This window comes from Octopus sinensis, unplaced genomic scaffold (assembly GCF_006345805.1).
Source record: "Octopus sinensis unplaced genomic scaffold, ASM634580v1 Contig14139, whole genome shotgun sequence".
Taxonomy (NCBI): Eukaryota; Metazoa; Mollusca; class Cephalopoda; order Octopoda; family Octopodidae; genus Octopus; species Octopus sinensis.
This window is the reverse complement of record NW_021833118.1, coordinates 7,923-15,000: the sequence shown is the minus strand read 5'-3', so window position 1 is coordinate 15,000 and position 7,078 is coordinate 7,923. Positions and strand designations below refer to the sequence as shown.

The following is a 7,078-nucleotide window of genomic DNA, read 5'->3' as shown; positions in this document are numbered from 1 at the left end:
CGTCCAGCCGGAGGGAACACATACGCCACAGAAACTGGGAAACCTGTCCCATGAGCCTGGCTAGTCTTAAGAATGAACTAACCGATTTTCTTACGCACCAAATTTGACAGTCGCTAGCTCTGTTGTTTTATCTAAACAATTCTTTGATTTACAACATTGATGAGTTACATCATCGTTTTTCGAAATGCAATTCATGTAAGGAAAAAGGGAAAAAAAGGAGAAAAAAGAGGACAAATCGCGTGCGTGATTGTGCATGTGTGCCTCTGTGTGTGGGGTTTGTGGCATTGTTGTTTTTTGTCCTTTATTTTCCTATAACAACGCTAAGAATAACGCTTTCGTTAATAATGTGTGTGTGTGTGTGTTTATATATATATATATATATTAATAAAAGGAATTCCAACCTTGTCTGATTTTCACGTTTTATTTACAATCTTATAATGATATATTATAAGATAATATATTATAATTGAATAAAATAAAATGAAATAGTAGAATGTTAAATGTTCATTCTGATTGAACTAGTACTTTCATGCATTGAATTCTGCAATCTTCGGGTTCATGTAGTAGTGGTGACAGTCATGCTTCACAATTTTTGACTGTCAAAATGACTCTCAATTTTTGACTGTCAGAATGACTCTCCCCAGACACAACAGAATATGCTTCAACACACGAACCCATATAAAGAATCTTGCAAACCAAATCCAAAAACGAAATACATATATATAGTTTATCCAAACATGAACAAAGAGAAAACACAACAACGCGAGGGCGTGGAACAAGTATAGTGTTATTGGATATTCAGGAAAGGAAAGGAAAGAAAGAAGGTGGATTTAATGTTTCGAGCGGAGCTCTTCGTCAGGTATGCACATTTATATATACATTATATATATACATATATATATATATATATATACATATACATACATACATACATACATATATATATATATATATATATATATATATATATATATATATATATATATATATATATATATATATATATATATTATATATATATATATATTTAGGCGTAGGAGTGACTGTGTGGTAAGTAGCTTGCTTACCAACCACATGGTTCCAGGTTCAGTCCCACTGCGTGTCACCTTGGGCAAGTTTCTTCTACTATAGCTTCGGGCCGACCAAAACCTTGTGAGTGGATGTGGACTCGAACCCCACATACCTTTGCTAACGCGACTAAGTGTAATACATAGATTTTTGGGGTTTTTTTTTTTGTAAACAAACTTCTGTATGCTTTCTGTGGTTTTGTACGCGACATGGTGAACCATACGTGCACGACGTATAATCTCGACGTGGTGAAATCATATCAAGATAAACAGCACATGACCTTGCAGGTGGGGCCTAATTAAAACTTTCTTCAGGTCAAGTAGCCGAAACCGTTCAAAAGGTCCTTCAACAGGGGTTGTTTAAGTATGTTGAACGAAACATCTATGTTCCTAGAATTCCTCTCAACATATGATGTTCTCTACTACTCTGGTAGTGATCTGAGATACGCATATCGTCAGCCACTAAGGGACATATTCAACTGGTTATGGTCAAACAACTGTAGTATTGAGCAGAATATTTGCAGTAGCCCATCTTCTTATTATTCTTATTATTATTATTATTGAGGACTTTTCGGTCGAGAACTATCATAGATAATTTCCAGATATCCTTGGCCTGTAGTGCTACCGGGGAGGGCGCGCTACCGGCTCGGGACAAGCTCTGCAGGCACGGATGTACTGACAGACGGACTTGTCCGAGTTGCGCGCAGAGTGATGAAACCGTTCTGCACGCCCACGTTTAGTGTCCGGGCGTTGCTGACTTATAGGGTATATCTTGAACAGCTGCTGTCACGTGTGGGACGGATCCATCTATCGACCGAGTCTGTACTGATAATTGTACCACCGCCCTCCTACGATCGGGCAGACAAGGTAGTTTTCCTTTGCCTGGTGGCTCTGGCAAAAGATACTATTTGGTGGACAAGGCTGAAAGGTATGAGTACAAATACATTCCTCTTTGGTAGAGTTCTCATTGACTTCTTCAAGTTTCACTTGAAAAGGAAATTAAAAGTGTAGATGCAAGAGCTGTCCTCGAGTGAGTTTATTGAAAGGTGGGTAAAGGTTGCGAAAATGGCAAGAGTGGATGGTAACTCTCTAAGTGTAGACCTGTGAGTGAAAGAGAAGGAATTGGAGAGGGCACTTACTCATAGGGTTTCAGAAAAATCTCGGACGGTGGGGGTTCCTCGATTATCCCTAGAGACGTTCCTGTATCAGGAGGGCCACATCTCTATCATCCCCTCCATCATCACCTTTTCTCTTTGTACCTCTGTATGCTATGCATGTCTCCTATTTCCCAGTGTATACCGTATATACCTTTTTTCTTCTATTATTTCTTTGTTATATGTAAACCCCAACACTTTATGTCTGTCTCTGTTTTGTTTATTAGTATTATTTATAATAATAATAATAATAATAATAATAATAATAATAATAATAATAATAATAATAATAATATTATTAATTATTATTATTATTATTATTATTATTATTATTATTATTATTAGTAGTAGTAGTAGTAGTAGTAGTAGTAGTAGTAGTAGTAGTATAATCATCATCATAATCATCATCATCATTATTATTATTACCATTATTATTATTATTAATTATTATTAGTTCAAATTCTGCAGCGGTCGACTTTGCCTTTCATCCTTTCGGGGGTCGATAAATTAAGTACCAGTGAGACCCCGGGTCGATGCAATCGACTATCCCCATCCTCAAAATTTCAGCCCTTGTGCCTATAGTAGAAAGGATTATCATCATCATCGTCATCGTCATCATCATCATCATCATCGTTATTATTATTATTATTATTATTATTATTATTATTATTAGTATTGAGTGAGAGAGCAGTGCATGCCATCAAAGTGACACTGGGGTAAAATATACGAAGCCGAATATACCCATCATGACTACCCGTCTGATAAGGGTACACCAGGCACATGCATCACAACCATATGTGCGGGACATGGTGATCTCATATCAAGATAAACAGCACATGACCTTGCAGGTGGGGCCCAGTTAGAATTTTCTTCAGGTTGAGTAGCCCATCCCGCTCAAAAGGTCCCTGAATAAGGGTTGTTTAAGGATGTTGAAAGAACCACCCATGTTTCCAGAGGTGAATTATTCAAACCCCAAAGAATCCCTCTCAACACATGGGTATGATGCTCCCCCACTACTTCTGCTCGTGATCAGAGATGCACATATCGTCAGCCACTAAGGGACATGCTCAACTGGTTAAGGTCAAGCAACTGACAAGCAAATCTGTGGAATTGAGCAGAATATTTGCTGTAGCCCATCTTTTATACCAAGACAAAACAATGTACATGATAACACTTCCAATCAGTTAAGATCAGAAGCCATGAGAACCACTGCCTGGTACTGCATCAGGGCATTTATTATTATTATTATTATTATTATTATTATTATTATTATTATTATTATTATTATTATTATTATTATTATTATTATTATTATTATTATTATTATTATTATTATTATTATTATTATCATCATTGCCTTTGCACAGCTTCTGACGCTGGAGATGTACTACGGTGTCAGTTGTTCACTGCCAGTGAACTAAGGTAACACCCCTTATTTTTCGAGCGCCTTCCGGAGTATTCGAGCGGTTCCAAGCAGTGCTGTTTTCTGCAAGTGCCCCACCCTGATTGCAGCCCCTATTATTATGGCCAATGAGGTAAATCCGAGGCGTGGTTATTGCTAGTTGAAAATTATTATTATTATTATTATTATTATTATTATTATTATTATTATTATTATTATTATTATTATTATTATTATTATTATTATATTATTATTATTATTATTATTATTATTATTATTATTATATTATTATTATTATCATTATTATTATTATTATTATTATTGGCTTTGTACTTTGGACGAAATTGACGGAGACTTGACATTTGAATGTCTGTATTTGAGTTCAAGTCTGACATAAGTGCAAAGCTGAAATTGCTTTAAGGCGGCAGAGTCGTTAGCACGCTGGACGAAATGCTTAGTGGTATTTCGCCGTCCGTCTTAACGTTTTGAACTCATATCTCACTGGGGTAGACTTTGCCTTTAATCCTTTCGAAGACTCATAAAGTGAGTACTAGTTGAGCCCTAAGGTCGATGTAATTACTTTACTCTCTTTCCCGAAATCGCCAAAATGGGAAAACATTGTTATTGTTGTAATTTCGGAAGCGAGTCGGACTGGATATTTTCTCTTAGTGGTCAAGACAAATAAAAGACATGAAACCCTGATCAGAAGGCTATAGAAGCAGCTTTCTTTCTTATATCAAAGCTTTCTATTCGACATCATATACCACCTATTATAATCGCTACACTTTCAATGACCTGAAAATCAGAGTGTGTCGTACATGACCTAGCTCGTAACCCTGAATAGACGTGATTGTGGCTTCAAATTCAATGTGGTATTAACTGCTTTGCTTTCTTTCGCCCACGAACAAACATTTTTTACCACACCTTCCTTTTAAAGAATTGTCGTTTTTATTTTTAACTGAAACGTATGAGCATAAATTTTGTTAGGGTTTGTTGCCCCGTTTGTTTAGGATAGTAAAAAACTTGCTGTTGAATATCTCACAACTATGGGGTCTTTTTTTTACCAAGGCCGGAGATCTCACCAGTTTTTATATTTAAAGCCATTAGGAAAACGAAACTTTTGCATTATTCCCGAGATTGTATTTCATTGTTCATTGACCAGATAGATAATTAAAACTAAGAATGTTTGTATGTGTTGTCACTTATTCAATCGGTGTTTTCGGGTGATTATAATCCTGTCAGAATATATGTATACAATTATGTGTCTTGAGTACGACATTAGAGTATTTTAAATCTTATTTCTAGCAATGTTGATGTTTGCAACACCCTAGTCAAATTTAGTTACAATTATAGTTTAACTTTTTGGTAAAACATTACACACTGCTGTCCGGCATTCCCGTTCGTCGGACATCGCAACTGTCTGACGAATAGGAATGTGAAACTCTGTGTAGCAGCTTTGGGAAGATTTTGCAGGTTTAATAAAATCTTATTACTCTGCTTCTGATATTTGAGCACTATTTTCCCCCCTTGTTTTCCATTTATGTGATAACCTGTATATATATATATATATATATATATATATATATATATATATATATATATATATATATATATATATATATATAGGGAGAGTTTACAAAAACAAACAAAAGACGAAGACAGGTGGTGTACAAAACAAACAGATGTATTAGTATAACGCTCAGAAATAGAAAAAGTCTTTTACGTTTCGAGCCTACGCTCTTCTACAGAAAGAGACACCGAAAAAACAAGGAGAGAAAAAAATGTGTGTAGTGGCTAACGATCAATCATGGTGACTAGTGCCGATATGCGTGTATGTATGTGTGTGCAAGCATGTATGTATATGAATATGTATTATGTGTTTTTGGATCTAAGTTCAAATTCTGCCGAGGTCAACCTCCTCCTTCATCTTTTCGAGATCAATGTACTGTCAGTTAAGCACTGGTTTCCTTTTAATCTACTTGCCACCTTACCCAGCTTTTGAGACCTCGTACCCACAGTAGAATATATATATAATATATATATATATATATATATATATACACACATATATATGTGTGTGTGTGTGTGTGTGTGTGTGTGTGTGTGTGTATGTATGTATGCATGTATGTATGTATGTATGTATGTATGTATGTATGTATGTATGTATGTATGTATGTATGTATGTATGTATGTGTGTATGTATGTATATAAGGTGTGTTATGAGCATATATAGAGCATATATCCTATAGAAACTCAACAAACAATTAAAGATAGAGAAGAGTAGATGTTAAAAGTTTTATAAAATTTTAGTAGGAGTGGCTGTGTGGTAAGTAGTTTGCTTACCAACCACATGGTTCTGGGTTCAGTCCCATTGCGTGGTACCTTGGGCAAGTGTCTTCTACTATATCTTCGGACCGACCAAAGCCTTGTGAGTGTATTTGTTAGACGGAAACTGAAAGAAGCCCGTCGTATATATGTACATATATATGTATGTGTGTATATGTTCGTGTGCCTGTGTTTGCCACCCCCTCCCCAACATCGCTTGACTACCGAAGCTGGTGTGTAACTTAGCGGTTCGGCAAAAGAGACTGATAGAATAAGTACTAGGCTTACAAAGAATAAGTCCTAGGGTGGATTTGCTCGACTAAAGGCAGTGCTTCAGCCTGGCCACAGTCACATGACTGAAACAAGTAAAAGAGTAAAAGAGTAAGAGTAAAGAGTACACACGATCGTTTCGAATGGTAACACCAACATGTAAGAAACATGGTAAAAATTTAATTAATTATAATTATGATTAAATTAATTTAATCACATATTATAAATGGTCATAACACACTCTATACTTGTAAAATTTTCATATTTAAAAATGTACAATAGTAAGCTACAAATTTAATATGAGTAATCTTTATTAGAAATCTAAGTTTGGAACCCCTCAAAGTAAAAGGATGAAATTGAAGTCACTCTTTCTCATATATATATATATATATATACTAGCAGTATCGCCCGGCGTTGCTCGGGTTTGTAAGGGAAATAACTATAAAGCATTTTTAGAGAGTTATAGCCAAAAAATAGCAAAAAAATGGGAAAAAAATTATGGTAAATTTTTTTTGATAGTTAAAAAGGTCGAGTTGCGTCCCCTATACCATCTGTGGTTTGTGTTTCTGATTGTCGACCCCATGTCGTATTTATCGATCTTATTCAGAACTGGGGGAACTTTTCAAAATTTTCGCTACGTTAGTCTTGAATTATGACATTGGGCTATGTGTGTGTCAAGTTTCATCAGAATCAGTTGAAAGCCGTGGTCAGGGTGGGGGTACAACCTAACAGACACACAGAAACACACACAGACAAACTGCCGTTTATATATATAGAGAAGATATATAATACAAATAAGAAAATGGAGAAACATATTTAGGTTGTTCATCAATATATATATATATATATATATATATATA

General features: G+C 35.3%; 1 protein-coding gene across 1 annotated transcript in view; it reads right to left on the bottom strand.

Annotated features, from left to right (window-relative positions):
• Nucleotides 1–4,994, bottom strand: part of LOC115230043 (laccase-like) — a 19,297-nt gene extending 14,303 nt beyond the window's left edge. Inside the window, exon 1 of the mRNA XM_036499482.1 lies at nt 4,969–4,994. The gene's annotated coding sequence lies outside the window, so the exon portion shown is untranslated. The remainder of the gene's footprint in view (nt 1–4,968) is intronic.
• Nucleotides 4,995–7,078: the final 2,084 nt, after the last annotated feature.